This window comes from Alligator sinensis, unplaced genomic scaffold, assembly GCF_000455745.1.
Source record: "Alligator sinensis unplaced genomic scaffold, ASM45574v1 scaffold542_1, whole genome shotgun sequence".
In the NCBI taxonomy this organism is placed as follows: Eukaryota; Metazoa; Chordata; order Crocodylia; family Alligatoridae; genus Alligator; species Alligator sinensis.
The window spans coordinates 1,619,790-1,641,496 of NW_005841963.1; the positions used below are offsets into that span (position 1 = coordinate 1,619,790).

The 21,707-nt window shown below is 45.1% G+C and overlaps 1 pseudogene; it reads right to left on the minus strand.

The window, feature by feature from the left end:
• Window positions 1–19,771: 19,771 nt before the first annotated feature.
• The window catches only part of LOC102376777, a 3,335-nt pseudogene continuing 1,399 nt past the window's right edge, over window positions 19,772–21,707 (minus strand).

Here is a 21,707-nt window from a genome sequence, read left to right on the forward strand (position 1 = left end):
CCCCCACGCCCCCCCCTCCCATCCCCCCCCCCCCCAAACCACTGGGTCTTCTGTCAGTATCTAGCCCCCCCTTGGGCACTGGACCCTCCTGGAACCCCCCACTCCAATCACCAAACACTGGACCAAACCATCAAACACAAGCACTTCTGGCTATAAAAAACTCCTACCCAAGTGTCTTAATCAGTTGCTAGCCCTCAGCTTCCCTAGCTGTCTCAGGGTCTAGCACACTCACAATTTACTTCTCAGTTACAGGCATCTATGGAGAGCTCTTCCCTGCTTAGTCTCCATGGCCAAACTGCCTGCCCTGCCTCTGAGGCTGCCATATATTTCTCCCAGAGCCCTGCCCCCTACCAGTCAGGTAACTACCCTGGGTTGCTTGCAGATATGTGCTAATTAATCTCATCAACTGGTTTCCATGGCAATCCAGTTGCAGTTCTTCCCTGCCTGACTTCCAAGGCTCCCCCTATGCTGTTTCTCTCTTAAAATGACAGAGTGCCCCAAGGCTTTCTGTCACGCTGTCCCAAGCAGGTTGAGGCCACAGCCTTAAACACAAACTGAAGGAGGAAGCATAAGAATGAATTATAAGACCCTAGTGACTGCAAAAGGAGCTTCTAGGAGGCCTCAAATGCAAAAGGAAAGCACACAAGCAATGGAAAGGTGGGAAGGACACCAAATAAGTACTTAGCAAGAAATAGCAAGAACTTGCAAAACCAGGAGGTTAAGAACAGTAAGAAAAAGTTCCATAAGTATGTGGTCCAGAAAAGAAAGACCAAGGAAGCTGTGGGTCCAGTGTCAAATAAGTAGATATGGCGATCTTTTAACAGAAGATGCCAAGGATGCAGAGCTACTCAGCAGCTACTTTGCCTCATTCTGAGGGATAAAATAACAAAATAAGAAAGTCATAGACCTTTTAGTAGCTCTAAATGCCTGGCTCCTGACCTGTGTGATCTGGTGCAGCCCCAGGGAGCAGGACTGAAGGGGGCAGTTTTCAGAAGGAAGGACCAGGCCCCTCAGAGTTCTGACAAACTGCAGGCAATGAAAGCAGGAGCCTGGTTTGACGCCTGCAAATGTGCCAGGTGCCTGCTGCAGTCGCCTGCAGTTTGCAAGAGCTCCAGCGGGCCTTCCTTCCTTCTGTAGAGTGTGCTCTTCCCCTCCCAAGGGGCACTGTATACATATAGAAAATTCCTGAGCTACTACAGATGCTCCCTCCCCACCCCCTGCCTCTGGTTGACAGCTCAGAGCAGCCAAGCATGACTGAGTTCCAGTACACATCTATGCAAAAGGGAGAGGGGGGGAAGGGGGTTGCAAAGGCACCTGGGAGGATGGTAAACTGCAATGTAACTTGAGTTGGGAGGGGATCTAGTACAGAAGTTCAGTAGACCAGTTTAATCTAAATTGCTTAAGTCTGGTACTACATTCATCCAGGTCTATTTTAATTTGGTTCTACCATTTTTAAAACTGGTCTGTGTGCACCTAACTTCTGCATTTATGTGTAATGTCTGTATCTGGCCTAAATTTGCAGATGACATGGAACTAGAAAGGATCACATATACGTTGGAGGACAAGAATAAAATTCAGAAGGATCTTGACAGTCCAGAAAACTGGGCTGGAACTAACAAAATGGCTGGAAGGCAGCAAGCACTGTGAAAAAGGATCTGGAAGTTTCAGTAAATCACAGACTCGATATGAGTCTGCATTGTGATGTAGCTGCTCACAAAAGGTGAATGCAGCTTTTGGCTTCATCAATAGAAGCATTAGGTATAAGACGTGAGAGGTAATTGTGCCTCTTTACTCACCACTCGTTGGGTATCTTCTACAGTACTGTGTGCAGTTTTGGTCTCCACATTTCTAAAAGGGCATAGAGCCATTAGGGAGGATCTAGAGGCAGAGGACAAAAACAATCAAGGGCTTGGAAGGCAAGTCATAAAAGGAGAGGTTGAAGAAATAGGCACGTTCAGCTTGCAGAAAAGGTGCTTAAGAGAGGACATGATAGTAGTCTTCAAATATCAGAAGGGCTGCCATAAGGAAGAGGAACTTTTTTTTCTCTACAGCTTTTCCAGGCTTGGCTGGGGTGTGGTAGGAGCACAGGCACTGATGCCATGCTGTGTCCCCATGCACTGCTTCAGGTTGTGCCACATGGATGCAGCTAGAGTGACTGTTGTGGCTTCTCCCCAATCCTTCAACCTGGCACATGTCTGGCTCAGGCAGGAGCAACACCAGCTGCACCCACGTGCCCCAATGTGGTGCATGGGAAAACAGTGCATCACCAGCCTAACTACATGCCAGGGACTCAGGGCAGGACAGGGGGTTCACAGAGAAGTGGGGAACACAGCATGACACCAGCCTGGCCAGGCCTGGATAACCCACAGCTCCCAAGCTACTTCTCCCTGCACCTCCTCCCCTATCCTGAGTCCCCAGCATGTGTTGAGCCTGGCCTGGTGCCATGCTATATTCCTATGCACCAAACTGGGGCCATGTGGGTGCAGCTGGATGTGTCTCCAGCCCAGCCTGACCATGTGCTGGGGATGTGGGGCAGGGGAGAGGGTGCAGGGAGAAGGGGATCACCAGTTATCTGGGCTCAGCTGGGCCAGTACATGCTCTGCGTTCCCCTTTCTCCCTGCATCCCTTCCCCTGCCCTGAGTCCTCAAAATGAGGCCAATTCAGGCAGGAGCCAGAGGTGGATTAAGATTTATCATGGCCCTGGACAAACACAAAATTAGAGGCCCCCTGCTCCCATGGGAACTGGAATTCAGCAGGGTAAAGGGCCCCCTCCCCTCCTGGTGCTGCCACTGCCAAGGGTGGGGTGGGCCTCCGCGTGTTGCAGAGGAGTCTGGGTGGACCTGGCTAGTCTGGGAGTGGGGTGCCTTCCTCTCCTCCCTGCTCCTCAACTCTCCCTCTCCCTGTCACAGCTGGAGCAGAGCCCAATGGGGCAAGGGCAGATGCGGGCTGCTTGCTGTGGGCTTGGGGCTCTCCTTTCCCTGCTGCCCGCACCCCCCTAGACAAGCTTCCTGTAGCTCCATCCTGGTTTCCGCCCTGGCCCCAGGTCCCATGCACTACCCTGTCTGGGTAGTGCCCCCAGCCCCAGCCCCTGCCCTACTCCTTTCCTCACCATGGAGACCTCAATCTGCCCCCCATGCCCCTTCACTCTCCCACACCCTTCCCCCCCGCTTAAACTTACCTACAGGGATCTGGCTGCCTGGCTGTGTTCCTGGCCACATGTGGCCATTCACATGCATGGGGCAGTGCTAGGATTTGGGGGGGGGGGGGCTATAACCACCCCAAAATTCTCCTTAGCCCCCTGTAGCCACTCCTCCCAGTACCACTGCTACTGCTGCCCAACCATTCTGCTCCTGCCCGCAGCCTGCAGAGGCACAGTGCTCCTGGCCCAGTTCCCACACTGAGAAGAAGCTGGCACCTCCCCTGCATCTCCTGGTAGCCCCAAACAGGAACACTTGCAGGGTGAAATACTGCCCACCTGCAAGGGGAAACCCACTGTTTTCCAAGGGAACCCAGGCACCTGGGGCCCCTGATTGTCATGGGCCCCTGGGCCCAGGCCCCACTGGCCCATACATTAATCTACCTATGGCAGAAGCCATGCCAGGTGCACACATGTGTCCTGAACCAGCATGCAGGAACACAACACAGCACTGGCCCAGCCACACGCCATGGATTTAGGGTGGAGGAGGGGGGTGCAGGGAGAAGGGGGAAGAAAGGTTAGGTTCCCCTATCCTTTCTTCTCTATGCTCATGGGGTGGACAATTATTTAGGCCAAAAAGTCATTTAAAGAGATTTGGTGAGCTATTGTGGGGTGATGGGGGTTGCTGACCTGGCCCATGACAGCTCACCCAAACTCCCTAAGTGGTCCTCCAGCCCAAATAATTGCTCACTCCTGATATAGAAGTAGCTAGGCCCTGTGCTATTTTATGGGTATTTCCAAAGTTTCTGGGCTTTGCAGTTTGCCACATGAAGTCAGGAAGATTTTCCCCCCTTCTGCTGCTGTCAGAGTGGGGTTTTCACCTTCCTTGGAAGCATTGGGTATTGATTGCAACCATAGCTGAGGATTTTGACTAGGGTGTTCTAATGCTCTTTCTGGGATTTAAACTGGGAAGTTCCTAGCTAGAGGTTTTTGGCCCTCCACTCAAAGTCAGATTGATTTCCATATTTGGAGTCAGGAAGGAACTTTACACAGTGATTAAACTGGTACAAACTGTAGGGGCCTTCTCCTGTAGTGGGGACATAATCCTCTTCCTTGGACCTTTCAGATGTGTTTTAACAACCCTCATAAAAGCAGATGGACATTGGCTGCTGTTGCCCCCTTCCTTCACTCTTGCATTGTTAGGGTGTTAGGTCTTGAGACGTGTCAAGGTTGGCTGTGTAGTGTCACTAATCGGTCAGAGAATGGATTTGTACAGGATGGTTTGGATAGAATGATTCTGCCTCTGATGGGGGGTTGAACTAGAAGAACTCTGGAGGTCCCTTCCAGCCCTATTTTTTCTAGGATTCTATAAAGAGACCCAGAGTGATGTTGCTGAAGACCTCTATTGATGCGGACAGGCAAAGTCTCCCCATGTGTCACTCCCCTATTGTACATCAGAAAAGTCTGACCATAAAGAAGAGAGTCTGATCTGTCTGCATGTCAGTTCATTCCCCCTTGAAAAAGAGATGTGTCAATTTCCAGAAAAATCTGCAAAACTATCACATTTCAGTTTTTTAATACCTTCTTAAAACCCTGCATACAATATCTATGACACCCTCAGTACCTGATTTACTGTGACCACTAATTATCATACTGATCACTACCATCCTACCATTATCATATGTTCCCCCATCATAATTCTTGCATCTATCTCTTGCTTCTCATTTTATACTTACATTGTAAATGCTTCTGCTATATTTGTATAGGCCCCGACATTAAAAAGGGCTTCTAAGCACTATCACAATGAATAAATTAAGTCCATCAAACCAGTTTACATAAGCCAATGAACAGTTGCTGATAAAATTTTTGGTCACGATCAGTTTTCTCAGAATTTAGACTGATAAAACACTTTATATTCAGTGATGTACTCAGGGAACTTTTCACATATCACTATTGAAAATCTAGCAAATTAAAAGGAAGGTTTTTCTTACCTTTCCTGGATTTCATTACATTTCTCTATATTTCTAAAGCTATGCCACTAGGACTTCTTTTTTACATGTGGAACTCCTATAGTACATGATTTTGGCTTTGCAATATACCAGATTGCGTTATCAAATATTTTCTAAAAGATCTTCAACCTCCTTCTCATGCAAGTGAAACAAATTGAATACAGTGCAAACTCATAACCATCAATACACTTCAGGAGTTCACTTAGTGTAAGGATGTTAAGAAGCACTACTTTCTTTGGTTAATAACAGAGGGTGCTTCTACATGAGACCATAGGCAACGCATAGGGAGACCATGGCAGGGGCACATGCCCTCCCTGAGATTGGATGCCACCGAAGCCGCCACCAGCTTCTGCGGGCAGTCGCCACTCACACCCCCCACCCCTCACCTCCGATGTGGCTGGCAGTGGCTGGGGGCAGTCCCCACTCACCACTCACCACCATGGTGTGTTTCCCCCCCTCCCCCAATTGCAGAAGGCAGCAGTCGTTCATGCATGAGACATTTACTGTGGAATTGACTAATTAGCTCAGCTGTAAAAGTCTTGCATCTACACATGCAGCCCTATTAGGCCATAGGAAACTAATTAACTCTGCAGAAGGGTAGTACTTGTAAATAGAAATACTATCTTGTTGCAGAGATTTTTACTCCACAGCAGCACATGTGTAGATACTGATGCAGCTGGCTGGGGCATGTGGGTGCTTCAGTGTGGGGGCTGCCTGTTGGCTAGCCCTGCACTGGAGCACGCTCTTGCCTCAGCCAGCCCCTCCACAGAACAATGAGACAGGCAGGAGCAGCTCTGAGCTGGCAGGCTAGCCCCCTGGGATCATGTCAACTGAGGCTGCTCTGACCTGGCTCAATGTGCTGTCGTCCCAGGCCCAATGTAAATACCATGCCCAGGAGCAATAAACTCTGATGCAGTCAGTGCCAGAGTTTATTGCTTTGCCTAATAACATGTGTAGATGCACTCAGAGTATTTATGTTTGCCTGCAAAAGCAAAGGAATATATTTCCCAACCTCACTGCTTTTTTGAAAGTGCATGCACCTGGCCTGAACCATATCCACAGGCTGATGGGTGGTGCCACTGAGAAGACTGTCAGCACATTATTGTTTACTCCCCATTCTAGGTACCTTGAACCTCACACATTTTTCTATCTTTCTGAATCCTGGTACCTGTCAGGAAATGCATGTAATTCCCAAATTTTATATTTAAAGTTATAAAAAAATGTACAGGTATATAAAATATTATGCTTCATGATGAAACCAGTCTCTTCTAGGAATTGGGATTAAATATTCATAGGACACCTTTCTCTGAAGCATAAACAATTTTTTCTGAAGGATAAACCATTATGTCCCAGGAAAAATTTCAGTCATTCAGATATCCATGGCTATTGTCCCCAGATAAATCCTAAAAAGATTTACAGGATAAGAAGTGCTAACAATTTATCCCAGGACATCACAAACTGTGTCTGAACAGTTATCTCAGGATTGCATCATTGAATCAATGGCAGAAAAGTGGTAGTGTATTCAGTCACTCACTAAACCCTGATTAGAAGGGCAACATGTATACATGTCAATCCTTGGATATTTCTGTTCTCAGACAAACATAGACATAACAGCTGCTTACAGAGATAAATAAGCCCCCTAAAAAGGCACTTTATTTTAAATCGGTGCACCCCCACACTGAGCCTAGCACATGCCCAGAAGAGGCATTGCATTAGTTTGACCCAACTCCAATGTCTGTATAGATCAGGTGCTTCAGCAGGGCTTTTTAGCATTTTAATCTAATAGCTGTGTCACAAGGGCCTGGCTGAGCCCCTTACTCTTTGAGGCCATGGTTGCTGGCATGCTTCCTAGGTGGCAGATCTCTGGAGGAGTGGCAAATCTCCACACCAATTACATTCTCTGCTTTACTGCCAGACAGGCAGCCAACGTGCCACAGACACTCCCCAGGCTCCTCTCCCAGACTGGGGTGAAGGCTGGAACCCCAGCTCCACACAGACATGGGCCACAGCCCAAGAAGAGGTCACTAGGGACCAGAAGTAGAAGGTGCAGGGGCTGATTAGCTCCTCTGGGGCTCTCAGCACCTGTCGGTGCCAGAGGGGCATGTGGGAGCAAGCAGGGGTTCGGGTTGCCTCAGATCAACCTGGAACTCCTCACACTCCAGCTCTCTGGATGGAACCCTGACTGCCGCTCTATTGTAGAAAGGCGTGTATATCTGGGGCTACAATGGGGTTTGCGAAACCCTTGGGCCCACATTACCCTAAGGGTCAGCCCCAAGACAGACCGGCCCACTTGGACTGGGCTCATATAAAAGTGAGGAGCTCTGACTGCCTGAAGAAAGGTGGCTGAGATACCCAGATGAGCCAAGAAAAGGTCTGAAGCAGGCACAGACATGGTTATTTAAGTTATATTACTTTATTCATTTCTTTATGCAGTCCATATGCTGCTGACTGCAAAACTTCAGCAAAGACTGGAGGGCTCAGCTGAGGCACAGTGACCTCCGGGAATGCAGTTTCCTTCCATTGTGGACTATTCTGCATGAAAAATGAGGCAAGATGCCCAGTATGCACTGGTCCAGACACCCAGTTGCAAGCACCAACAAGAACACCCAAGTGGAAAGGGGCGGGATGTAGGGGAGATGGAGCCCCACAGAAGACTCAGAGACATTGTGACCCACACTGATCTCAGCCAACTCTTCTAATCAGGTACCACCTCCTGATACCTTTTTTATTATGCCAAGTCATGGTGAACAAGAAAGTAAAATAGGAGAGTGTGACACCCACTGAGTGTGCAGCACTCAGACCCCACCCCAGTGTAGCTGCTCTTTCTGGCTCCTTCTCCAAGCTGAATGAATCAGTTTTAAATAAAAGCACCAAAAAGTCCTGCTGATATGCATGATCTATGTGGGTGGTAAGGTGTTTAGCTACCCATGATGTGGGTCCCAGAAACACGTTAGATTAGGAACTAAGTCTCAGAAGTTATTAAGAATTCTGAAGAACTATATTTTTATGTCTGTTTCACAAATATTCAAGTTGTAAAAATGCTCTTTCATAAAAACTAACAGATTTGTCCCAAGAGGGAAAAAATCACTCTGTCTACAAATTAACACAGTTTCTAATATCAACAATTATAAAACCATAAAATTATCATTTTGCATGTTACACTTTCACAAAACAAATCTTCTTACATATTTGCTAAAAAATTGAAAGGAAAAAAGCTATTAGACCAAAGCTGAGAATGTTATATGTAGCTCCATTACTGATGATTATAATGTTGTTGTTTTTTCCTCTATCTTTGTGTGGCTGGGTTATAGCTTTAAAACACTGCTCACATAGTACCATGTAAAATAACCAGAATCAAGCAGCAGTTCCCTGAGACAGCAAGTTCAAATTGCTTCTACCATGCACTAGCTACTTGATGTGGCAAAGAGGAAATGGGGCTATAGTTCCACAGGCAACAGTTCATGGTGATGGGGAAAGATCCTGGATGATGTCTAGTTGCCAGCTGGTATCAAGTGGAGTGCCCCAGGAGTTAGTACTGGGGCTGGTTTTGTTCAAAATCTTCATCAGTGATCTGGAAGATGGGGTGGAGTGCACCCTTAACACATTTGTGGATGACATGAAGCTGGGTGGAGAGGTAAACAGGCTAGAGGGTAGGGCTAGGATTCAGAGTGACTTCAACAAATTGGAGGATTGGACCAAAACAAATTCCATGAAGCTCAATAAAGACTCGTGCAAAGTTCTGCACTCAGGGCAGAACAGTCCCATATATTGCTACAGGCTAAGGACCAGCTGACTAAGCAGGAGGTCTGTGGAAAAGGACCTGTGGGTTACAGTGGACAATAAGCTGAATAAGAGCCAACAGCGTGCCCTTCTTGTGAAGAAAGTGGATAGCATCTTGAGCCGCATTAGTAGGAGTGCTGCTAGAAGATTGAGGGAAATTACTCTTCCCCTCAATTCAGCATTGGTGAGGCCACATCTGGAGAAGTGCTTCCAGTTTTGGACCCCCAATATGGACAGGATGTAGATAAATCAGAGTCCAGTGGAGGGCAACAAAAGTGGTTAGGGGGCTTAGGAAATGACTTATGAAGAGAGGCTGAGGGATTTGGGCTGATTTAGTCTGGAGAAGAAAAGACTGAGGCGGGGTGGGATTTAATAGCAGCCTTCAACTACCTGAACAGTGGTTCCACAGAAAATGAAGCTAGACTGTTCTCAGTGGTGGCAAATGACAAGGAGTAATGGTCTCATGTTGCAGCAAAGGAAGTTTAGGTTAGATATCAGGAAAAACCTTCTCACTAGGACAGTAGTAAAGCACTGGAACAGGTTACCCAGAGAGGCTGTGGAATCTCCATCCTTAGAGATTGTTAAGACTCGGGTAGACAGTCTTAGCTGTGATAATATAGTTGGGGGCGGTCCTGCTTTAAGAAGGAGTTGGACGAGATGACCTCCTGATATCCCTTCCAACCCTAATTTTCTATGATTCTATGATTTATTGAACTCCTGACCACAACCACTATGAGGCTCCATGTTCTTCAGTCACCCCAGACTAAGACTACGTTGGGTTATAAGCAGAAGTGAATTAAGATGTTTTAGGGCCCTGGGCAAGAAGAAAATTGGGGGGCCGTCTTGGAGGGGGAGCCTCCTCCTCCTCCTATTTCTTCTTCTCCTCCTCCTTTTTTAAAAAGACCATTTTTACAGATAACACTTTGTTTGAATAATGATAGCCAGCTATAGTGAGTATAAAGTAAAAACATTAAAGAAATTGGGACCCCACCTTTGCCAACCTCCACCCTTCTGTTTAAAATCCCAGACTGAAGCTTTGAAATTAAGTTTTTCTACTTAAAATTTCCATTGTTCATATCCCTGCAAGCAATGTTTTCTGTTCAGCATTAGAAGCAAAACTAACATTTTTTATTAGAGCTAGAATATGTACCCTAGAATTTCTAACCCTACCAAAAGCAGCAACACAAAACACTCAGGGTCCATAAAGACTATATAATGATAGGAACATTGTTTTTTAGTCCTGTGCATCTACTGATAAGGGGGGGGTTATTTTAATTTTTTCCAGTTTTTGCAGTACATGAAAGCTTAAAAACCTAATATAGAAAATATCTTCCTTCCTAATTTCCATTTCAGCAACCTCAAGAATTAGATTAACTATCCAGCAAATCATTGTTGTGAAACAGAGCTCACACATCACAATAGATATCCACTTTCTTGACAGGTTCTTATGCAAAAAGTGAGTTCACAGATACAGTTAAAGTTTCCCTATTGTCAATCACTTTTAATATTCTGAAATGTAATGTTTCATTTAGGATCCTATATATCTGTTTTTTAGGCACCATTCTAGATCGTGTGCACTGATGTCCAAAGGCTAGGTCATACACAAAAGATTCCGTTAGAATTTATAGCACTCAATTTCCCAACACATGCAACCCAAGTCTCAATTTTTTCCATTGCTGTGGCAGGCCTGCAGGCACTATATGGGCCAGTGGATGTGCCCTGCCACATGGGGCTATGCCACACCTGAATCTATTCATCCAGCATGACTTGTTCTTCCCTGATACACCTTTGGAGGTGATGCTCAGTGGTTCCTTTAGGGGCTCAGGGGCAGTTCCCTTAGTGCATCTTCTGTGGCACTCTTCCTTCCCCTACACTCCCCCCTTTCCACTCAGGTGTCACAATGGATTCAGGCAGTGCCTTGGTATGATTGAAGGTTTCTTCACCCATGCAATGGCTGTGTGAAAAAAAACTCCACAGGGGTTTTGCCACAGTCCCGTTGCTCTCAGAATATCCCACCACAACAAAGAACTTAAATGATTTGGCCTGAGCAATGGGCAAGGCAATGTTGTCCCTCTGCAAAGTGTCTCAACCCTGAAAATGGGGCATTGAATGCCTGATGCACCCTTCCCTTGTGCCCAAAGGGCCCCCTGCATTGCCCTCTTGCAGCCCCACCTGACCTGAAAGTTACTGGATGGACTTTGACCTGCGGCAAGGAGCGAGCTCACTTCCATGCTGAGCCACTCATCAATTGGGTCAGACAGACTGGCATCCATTTTGGCATTCTCTACTCCACGAGCAAATGAGCCCTCCTGGTGTCACCCAGGTTGTTTAGTCCCAGGAAGTGTAGCTGGCCTCCAGCTGGCTGTTGGGACAGCATCCAGTTTTTCTCTGGCAGGGCACATGTGGGCACTGCTTCCTTGGACATGCCAGCTGTCAAGGGAAGTGTGGAGCCTCTTCCAGTAGCAGGAAGGACATCCAGCTCCATTTCCATATCCCACCTCTCCCTCAGCCCCCACACCCATTTTAAGGACATATCCTCTGGGCTCCATGCCAACCAGGATTGCATTCTCCAGCTATATGATGTCAGCCATTTTACTTCAGGGTAAAAGTAAGCCAACTGAGGGCCTGGCACAATTGCTCTTTTGAAAAGTGTAATAACTGTTGGTATTTCTTTTTCCACTCTCTGAGTAGATCAATAAAGTTGCTTCCCTGGCATTTTGAAGACACCAAATGTACTGTTCCCCTTCACCCAACAAATGAATCTGTTATTTTACAGCTTGTCACAAGACATGCCTGCTCCTTTAAGGGAAGAAGCAGCCTAGCTAGAGAGCCCTGCCAGGTAGGCAGAGCTCCACTGCTGCAGGTTGCCTGGACACCAGGCTAATGAGGGAATTTGCTGGCACCTGGACAGTCAGGTGACCAGAAGGAGACAGGGCCCTGGGCACATATAAGCCCCAAGGCAGGGGCTGGTTGGGGTTAGTTTTCTGGAAGCTGCTAGTAGAAATAGCTCCTGCATGAAAGAGCTACCCAGCAATGTTTGGCTGCCTGATCTGCTACCTGCAAGAATAATAGGGTTCCAGGAACTCATAAGGTACCCAGGGCTAGGAGGCACACAATACTAGGGGAGAAGTTTACCTTCTTAAAAGGGCAGAGTGTTGCCTCCACTGTTATTATTGTGTTATAGCCCAGGGGCTTATGTTTATGTTATCATTTGCATCGTAGGTTTGGGATGAAGCTTAAAAGGGAGGTTTGAAGGCTTCATTAGTGCCCAGGGGGAGTGGGGGGCACACGATTGTGGAGACACCAGCACTAGGGGGGCGCAGCAGACAATGGCCGGAAAACCCAGTGCCAGGAAGGAGCACCAGACAAGTGCCAGAGTCCAGTGATGAGAGGAGATTGATTAAAGCTAGTGCCTCAAAGCCAGGCTTAACACAGTGGGTCTAGGCTAGAAGGCTTAGGTACATAACAGGGGTGGAGGCCGAGTATGTTGAAACTCTAACAGAAAGAACAATATTCATAATCTGTGAGGCATGGGGCATGCTAAAGGGGAGGTTTTGGAGCCTCCTACCTAGCCCATAAGGCTTTGGGTGTCCTGTGAGGCACCAACTTGGAGCAGGATGCAAAAAGGGGTCCAAGAACCCACAGGGTTTAGTGGAGTTCAACAGGTCTGTGGCCACACAGGAACTCATGGCCAGCCTCCCTACTGAATAATTTATACCAACAAGATGTGGCAGGTGAGATTAAAAGACACCCGCAGGGCAGAGCTGGCACAGTCACAGAGCCCTAGGGGCATCACGGTCACCCTTGGGAACCCCACATCGTGACACAGTTAAATACAATACAATTGCTATTCTTCAAGAAAGGTCTTTTTAACCATGCCTCTTTATTTAGCATCCAGCAAAGCTGCTATTTTCAAATATTACTGTGAGATTTGAACCAAGTTGATAAATTTTATGAGAATAGGGTGTCACAACAAGATCCTTCAATGGTTTTGAAAGTTGCTGGAGTGCTTTATGTGTGTTGGAGAACTAAAATATTCTGAATGTTATAGACATATTAAAGCATGTAATGTAGTGGATGAAGTATGAGTCATGGAATTTGTAAATCTTGCCCATCGGCAACCTGTAGCCTAACTAGTGGGGGAGAGGGGGAGGGGCAGAGAGAGGGTTAGCCAATTGTTACATGTTAGCCAAAACCTTTATACAATATTTTCTTCCTTCAGAATATATAGAAATGAAAGTGGAGGGTTTGAAATGTAATAAAATTTGGAGTCTAGAGAGAAGCACAAAAATAGCCTGCTAACTATTCCCAAACCAGCCCATTCACTATGCAAATATGTATGGAAAGATTGGAAGGAGATCTCCAGGGAGAGCATCAGAGCACAGAACTGCAAATATGGGACTCTTCTAAACTAAGATCACCAAAACACCTAAATCTTACATAATAATGAATTATAATCCTTAAAAATGAGTAAGTTTTAGATGTATGCCACATGAGTATGAAGAGCACAAAATATTAATAGCAGGTTTTTTTAAATCTGAATACATTAGTCCCAAAAATATCTGTGCATATATTATGAGTTTAAGCATTTGACTAGCAGTCTTTGGAGATATTGGACCGATTTATACTTAAAACACCACAGCCCAAATCCATATCTGTGGCTGCTAGTAGGTGCATCAACATGTGCACATTACTACAGGATAGACTTAAGTTCCACAGTAAAGCATCACCGTACACATATGTGCTGGTATTAGGGCACAGTAAGCTAATTAATTCCACCGTAAAATAGTACTGTCGAGGAACAGTACTATTTTATGGTGTAATACTTTACTCAGCTGAAATGCTGACCAGGGCATAAATTACCTGACCAGATACAGACCAGGGGCATAAATTGCTCCCAGTCAGCCCAGCTAGCCAGGGGCCTGCTCTGTCCCAGCTCAAATTGCTTTTGTCCTGGGCTCACATGTAAGGAGCAGTTTACTCCAGCTCAAACTGCTCCAGAGTTTATTGCATTGTATTAATTCCATGTGTAGATGTATCAACTAGACACTTACTTGAGTTAGGGTGGCCAATGTACCGCAAGGCTGGTGGGTGTGGCCAGCTTGAGCAAAGCGATGGCCAGCCAGATCTCTGTGGGAAGGGGCAGCTGCATGGTCGTGGCCTGCCACTCCAAGTGTGGGCAGAGCTGCTTGAAGAGCTTGTGGAAGGTGGCCCAGGTCATGCAAAATGACTCTAGCCACTGCTCATCATCCCAGGTGTGCTGGATGGCATGCAGCCACCAGTCCTGGCTATCCCGGTGAGCCCACTGACAGTGTGGCTAGAGTCCCAGAAGCATGTTGACTGCACCGGTCATGGTGTCCAGGTATGCATCATCAACACAAAGTTCATCATGGGGGCACAGAAGGGAATTGGTGAGGTTTTATTCACTAAGGCGCCCCCGGGGGTTACAAGAAATAATGGCCACAAGCTAGCAGAGAGCAGATTTAGACTGGACATTAGGAAGAACTTCTTCACAGTTCGAGTGGCCAGGGTCTGGAACGGGCTCCCAAGGGAGGTGGTGCTCTCCCCTACCCTGGGGGTCTTCAAGAGGAGGTTAGATAAGCATCTAGCCTGGGTCATCTGAACCCAGCACGCTTTCCTGCCTATGCAGGGGGTCGGACTCGATGATCTATTGAGGTCCCTTTCGACCCTAGCATATATGAATCTATGAAAACACCCCTGTCAGGGTCTGGGCAGCAGCATGGAGGCTGGGCTGCTACAGCACAGTGGCAGGGGCTTCAGACACTGTGGTGAGCCTGGCCACATGGCCGTGCAGCATGGGAGGGCAGACAGGGCCAAGACTAATCTGGGCCAGGCAGCAGTCACCAAGGCAATGAAGAACAGCAAGCAGGTTGGTGACCAGGAACCCAGGATCACTCCCAGGGGGATGGGGTGGAGCAGCTATCACATGGTGGGCACAGGGTCAGAGAGGGCTGCGCCAGCATGCTGCAGCCTTTTCCAGGCCAGAAAGGCACATGGCAAGGGAGCAGCATGTGGGGCTGGCTTTTAAAAAGTACCCCTTCCCACATGCAGTTTTGGCTAGAGCCTCCAGGTCCCCCAGGCTGCTGCAGTGGGATGGAGCAGGGCCAGAGGAGGCCAGGAGCAGGCTACTGTTATGAGGAGCAAATCTGCTCCCTAATGGCTGCACATGCAAATGCCTACCCAGGGCAGGTTTGCTCCGCAATAAATTACTATGTAGTAAAACCATATAGCACTAGTGACACATGTAGATGCATGCAGGGATCTCAACCAGGTTGTCACTCAATGTTAGCACTCTTAGGTATGCAAACAACTTCAAATGGGGCACATCTACACATGCAATCAGTGCACGTGAATAAATTCCAGAGCTTGTTGCTCCTGAGTTTTTTGCTCCTGGGTACACTGCTTGAACATGAACCAGGGAGCAATTAACTCTGGAGCAATCAGCTCCAGAGCTTATTTATGTGCAGAACATGGAGCCCAGTCAGAGCAGCCCTGGCTGGCAGGGAGCCCCAGAGGTCAGCCTGCTAGTCCAGGGTGTCTCCCACAGGACTCAGAGTGATGCAGAGGGGCTGGATGGACATGAGGTGCTTCAGTGTGGGGCTAGCCTGCAGGCAGCCCCCGCACTGAAACACCTCATCCCCCAGCCAGCTGGGTCAGTATCTACATGTGCACTGCTGTACATGAAAAAACTCCCCACCAAGTTAGTACTCTTTACTTATACATGTGCACATGTAGACTGAGATGGTTAATGCAGAGCTAATTAGTCAGCTCTACAGTAAATGTCTTGTGTAGGTGCACCCATGAATCATAAGATAAACCCAGAGACTTTGAATAGGAATCCATAGTGCTAAAAAAGCATTCTGACCTGTTGTGGTTTTTCTGAGTTCTGAAGAATTGATCAATTATTTTTCTGTAGTCCAAAAATGAGGAGCTAGCATTTTCAGAGAGGTGCCTTGAGTCAAGAAAGGTTGAGAAGCACTTACATAGAGGATGGGAAGCACTGACATAGCTGAATAATCATGAAAGTGAATATCGCCATAGCTATCTAGTGAGATAAAAAATATATAACAAGTAATGTCCTTTCATAAAGAGTAAATTTAACCATTTAAAATATCTCCAGCCACTCAAGTGAGTAACTGCTCACTAATTTAAATGAGATTCCTTAGAGAAAATGTTTGATGTTATTTTTTATTGTAGTTGTACCCAGTCCCTTTAATAAATAATGTGTCTCTCTCTATATATTTTATTTGATGTATCCTTGATACTTTTCTAAATATATTTCAACTCTCATTCCCTGTTCTCTCAGTTTTCTTACTTCTATAGGTATAGCAAGTTATTCTTAGCTCTTAATTGAACCCTTCCTATGGTTATATTTATATATCTGTTGTCTTCTTTTATTATTGATCTTTTTCATGCTTCCATTCATATTTTGGCTCAAGTATTTTTGTTGTGTGATGGATTTTGTTTAAAACACCATGGTTATTTAAGCATCAGGATTAAATTGTTGGTTTCACTTTTGTCATACTAAAATAAGGTATCGATCTAATCATTAAGATAACAATTTCCATTTTTAAATATTTATCCTCTTTGTTAAAACTGGATTTCCTCTGTGCATTCTCAGTCCTTTTCCAGCCATTGTAGTCCCACTTTCTCATGAAGCCAATTAGAGCAATCTAAGCCTAAATGCTGGACTTCACAATAGCAGCTAAAAAACCCCCAACCTTTTCAGTGATTAAACTTGATTAGTAGTTGCTAATTAGTTATGATCAAAGTTCACAGCATAAGTAGGATATGTAGTTGGCATTATATACTCACACCTCCTGCACTCCCCATACTGGAGGTATCTGAGTGTCTCATACATTTATTAATGTGTACCTCACAACAGCTACATGTGGTAGGAAGTACTAATTTACATTCACCTGCTGATTCAGTGCTTTGTTTTTGGTCATAAAGAAATTAGAAATGTTGTAAGTAAGCCAGAAAATGTATGCAGACTCCTGACTCCCAGCCTAGTACCTTGAGCAGCAGACCGGTCTTCTGAACAAAAAAGTGCACATAGAAAGTACTGATGGCAACAGGATTACTCTAACAGCCTGGTGATACTGGGTAAGGGGAATGTGCTTGAGTCATGTGATGTCCAACTTCTATTTGCATGGAGGCATCAGGTCATGTGCAAGCTCAGCTAATTGCTATTCCTACCCTCAAGTACTGCTGTGAACCACTACTAATGAGTTTCTCCTTCCAAGAGGATTACAGGTTACTTTGTAATAGCTTAGAACTATTCTTTCACCTTCATGTAACTGCTTCTTAAATAATTCCCTTTTAATATATGCACTTGTATGCCATCAACATGCTTTATAACTGTTTGGTATTTATGCACAATAATTTTTGAGTTTTTAGGATTTTAGGTTGCATCAAATTATCTAGTAGACGCTAGTCCATAAATCTTGTCAGGTAGTGTCCAAGCAAATAGTCTTCTAGTACTTGAAGATTTTGTCTTCTGTCTTAGCCTTTCACATTCAAGCTGTCAAGAAACACCCACGCCATTCTTCACGAAGGCTGTCAGAACTGACACCAGAATCCACAGCAGCAGCAGAAGTGGACATAGTTAAATTGGGATGAAATGTCTCTGTTTTCACCTTCACAAATGTCAATTGTCCTACATATTCAGTATTCAACACTAGCAAAAAGATAGCTTATATGTTTGACTGCCATTACAATTAAAATTCTGGTTCTTGGGTGCCATACAAAGGAATTTCCCAACTGTCCCCTGTGCATGCTACTAACCATTTAATTAAGCTTCAATCATAACAAAGCTGGCCAGCTTGCCTTGGGACATCTTTCTAGGTATACTGTATGATAGCCTTGATTTTCAACTGTTGAAGGAGGAAGAGGGAAAAGAAGCAAAATTGATAGAGTTGCAAGTAAAGAGTAAAGATCTTGACAAGTTTTGCTTGTACTGTAACAGGCTATATAATATTTGGGCACTATTTCTTTTGAATACTTTTTAAATTATAAAGCATCGGTGACATCTTAATACCTTTATCAATAGGGAGGGAGGCAAAGTGCAACAAGATGCTTTCATACTGATCTTTCTGCCAGGATTAAATTACAGGAGACAGTATCTCTTGGCTTCAGTGCACTCAAATTTTTGCTACATGACTGGGAGGGCATGTCTATACTATACTGCCTCTGTGAAACCATGCTTAGCTTCAATGCTTTTGCTTCATGTTTATATGCCCCCAAAAAGCCATCTAGCCACAGTTTGGACAGTGTGGAGAATGGCCAAAACTGAGAGCAGTGCTTGGATGCATTGATAAGGGGCTAAAGGACTTTTTCTCCCTTGGTAGATAGCTTGTGTGGAGAAATATGCCAGTTCATATTTTTACCGCAGCTCTTCCTAGCTTTGCCCAACCCAGTGTAGACATGCCCTACATAACTGCTGAGCTATCTAGCTAAAGTATTAGCATTCTCTGAGGATCTTGCATAATTGCACTGAAGTAAAAGATGAAGTGCCTGGCATCCAAGAATAGCAGAGAAGCTTTAGGATGCTGTTATAGCCAAGATGATCCAGGAAAATAGTGTAACTAAAGTGGAGGAGTGACCAATATAGCAAACCCAGGCACTGCCTTTCTTGGGGAGGAGGGGTTCCACTGGTAATGTGGCAGTCAGCAACGCCCTGTGCGCTCCTGCTGCCCTGCTGCTGTGTTATGTCTCTGGTCCAAGAAATATATGAGAAGTGACGGGTTTTTTGGTAACACTTTTCATTCAACCAAGCTTCCAGCAGAAATAAAACTTTTATTCACTTGTTGAGAACTTATTGCCACATGTAGCTATACAAGATCTTTCCTACAATTACACTTATAAAACAGAGTCAGTCTCAGAGGTTAGCGGTAGTTATCTTTTATTTCTACTCCATCATTTTTTATTTATTAAAATGGTACTGTCCACAATGTTCAAATCTCTTTAACGATACATCAGTCAAAAGTTAGATTATGCCTCAGCAGTGACTGTAAATTGGGAATTGGGAATTTTACTATTGACTTTAATGGGACCAGGGCTTAATTTCAGGTATTCAAATACTCTGCTAAGAAAGAAGGCCTGAAGTACATACTTAAGTGCTTTACGGTCTTAAGGCTAGCCACAGCGTGTTTTAAACCTCAGTTAATATCATTTAGACTGGTGTCTAATACAAAATAAAGAAATTCTTAGCTTTTAATTCTTTAGCTACTAAATCTTTATTGAAGCTGAAAATAGATGAATAATATAAGCTTTTGCACAACACAAAAATGCTTACTTGAACATAATCATTAGGAAAAAGTAAAATACAGTAAAAGCTCTGTTAACTGGCATCCATGGGGAATTTGGGTGGGGGGGGGGTGCCGGTTAATCTAATATGCTAGTTAGCTGAGAGTTATACTTATGGGTTTTTTCAGGAAAGAAACTAAGCCTTCATTTTAACTGTGATAAAACAACTTTTAATATAACATTTTAATATAACATAATTATAACTTTTAATATAACATTTTAACTATGATGTAACAACTTTTAATATTTAACTATTTTAACTTTAAATATTTTAACTATGATATAAGAAATAATAAAGTAAATAGTATACTGTACTATTACTGCCCCTCAGCTGCTTCTGAAGGCACCTTGGGATCAGAGGTTGCCTCAGAACGTGGCTCTGCTTCAGAGTGTGGCTCTTCTTGAGGATTATCAACATCAATACTAATATCTGATCCTTGACACAAGATGCCTGGCTCCGTGACACAAGCTGCAGAAGCTCTTTGAAGCAACCTGCAGATGTCTGCCTGCCTGCAAGTCACTTGTTTTTTTTCAGGAAATTCTTGTGAACAACATGAAGTTGCATCACTTCCTGAGCAGAGTAAGAAGACTGCTGCTCAACAAATTTCAAGAATGTTTCCAGACATTGTGCAGCAGTAGCCCAAGCCACTTTAATTTCTTCACTGTGGTCTTCTTCTGAGTCTCGTTTAGGTGCAGTAGATCTGTCAGGATGCACAACCTTTTCTACAATTTCAGCATGAGTAAGGGTTTGTGCAACATCAAGGTCTTGATCAATGTTCACCCACTCTTCAAATTCAGTATCTTTGAGCTTAGTGAGTGGGTTAGTGGAGTCAACATTTTGAAGAACATCAAGAATCTCTTTTAATGATTCTTTTTTCTGTCTCACATTGACACCTGCAAATTCTTCTTCATCAGACGATCCCTCTCCAAACATCACTGCTGCCCACAATTTTCTCCAAGCCTTCCTTAAATTTGTACTCTTCACAGCACACCAGGCATTGAAAATGGCATCCTTAATGGTGTACTGTGACTGAAATTCTTGGAGACTGCCTTCATAGTTGAGAAGATTCCTCATAAAATCTCTTCTGTAGATGGATTTCAGGTTTTCAATAATGCCCTGATCCATAGGCTGTATGAGTGAGGTGACAATTGCAGGCAGGAAGATGGTAAAAATATTTCCAGACACTAACTCTGCTTCAGGAGGGTGAGCTTGACAGTTATCTAAAATCAGAATAACTTTTGTGTCTTCTGGCTTTCCAAGTTTCTTCAGATGCTCTTTCACTGCTGGTACAAAGACATGGTGAAACGAGTGCAAAAATATTTCCTTGTCCATCCATGCATTAGGTTGTGCCTTGTACTCAACAGGTAGATGAATGACACCCTTGAAAGCTCTTGGTCACCTGAATTTTCCCACCACTAGCAACTTGAATCTGTGTGTGCCCACTGTATTTGCACACATAAGCACAGTCAGGCGGTCCTTGCTCTGCTTAAAACCAGCTGCACCAACCTCATCTGCACCAGCCAGGGTAGAAGTTGGCAAACAACAGCAAAAAGGGCCAGGTTCATCAGCATTGTAAATCTGCTCTGGGATTATGCCATGCTTCACAACCAATTCCTGGAAAAATCCACAATATTTTTCAGCATCCTCATGATCAGCAGATTTTTTTTTTCCTCCAGGCACATCAAACCTTCTGATACCATGGCAAAATTTGAAGCAAGACAAAATCAGTTGTCCATACCCACACACTCAGTACACATACACAGATCACTAATTTGTATATCATGCACACAGTGACATATATATATATATATACACACACACTCACCAGTTCACACACATACAACTCGCCTACACATACACACAGGTAAGTTCCTAACTTGGATAGTACAGTGTGTATGTGTGTGCTTGGGGTACCTGCGATACTTGGGGGGAAGGTTCAAGTGAGAGAGAGAGAGTTAAAGCATAGGGAGTGAAAGTTGCCAGAACCAGGATTAGAATCGGTGGACTAGAGAGAAGCTGGCTGAGGAACTGAGGCTTGGGTTTACTTACGATCAAGTGGCCCTAGGGTTACTCAAGGTCACTGGTGCAAGGGAAAGAAAAAAAAAAAGCCTCGTGACAAGGAGGAGACAGCCAGAAAAGAGAGAGAGACAGAAACCTGGGAGCTTGGGGCTGAAAGCTGAGGCAGACAGCTGAGATACTGTGGGGGAGGAGGGGGCAGATAAGTGGTGGCAAGGAGGAGACAGCCAGGAAAGAAACTGAGGCAGAAACCTGTTGTTCCGTGGAAAAGGAAAAGGCAGTGGGGATAAGACAGTGGCAAAGAAACAGGGGTTTGGAGGCAGAAAGGAGCTCAGGACAGATGTTGGAGGTGGCAGTGAGCCAGAAGCAGGAGAAGGAGCAATGAGACAGAAGTTAGAGGGGCGAGGAGCAGAGATTGGAGCAGGGCCAAACCATA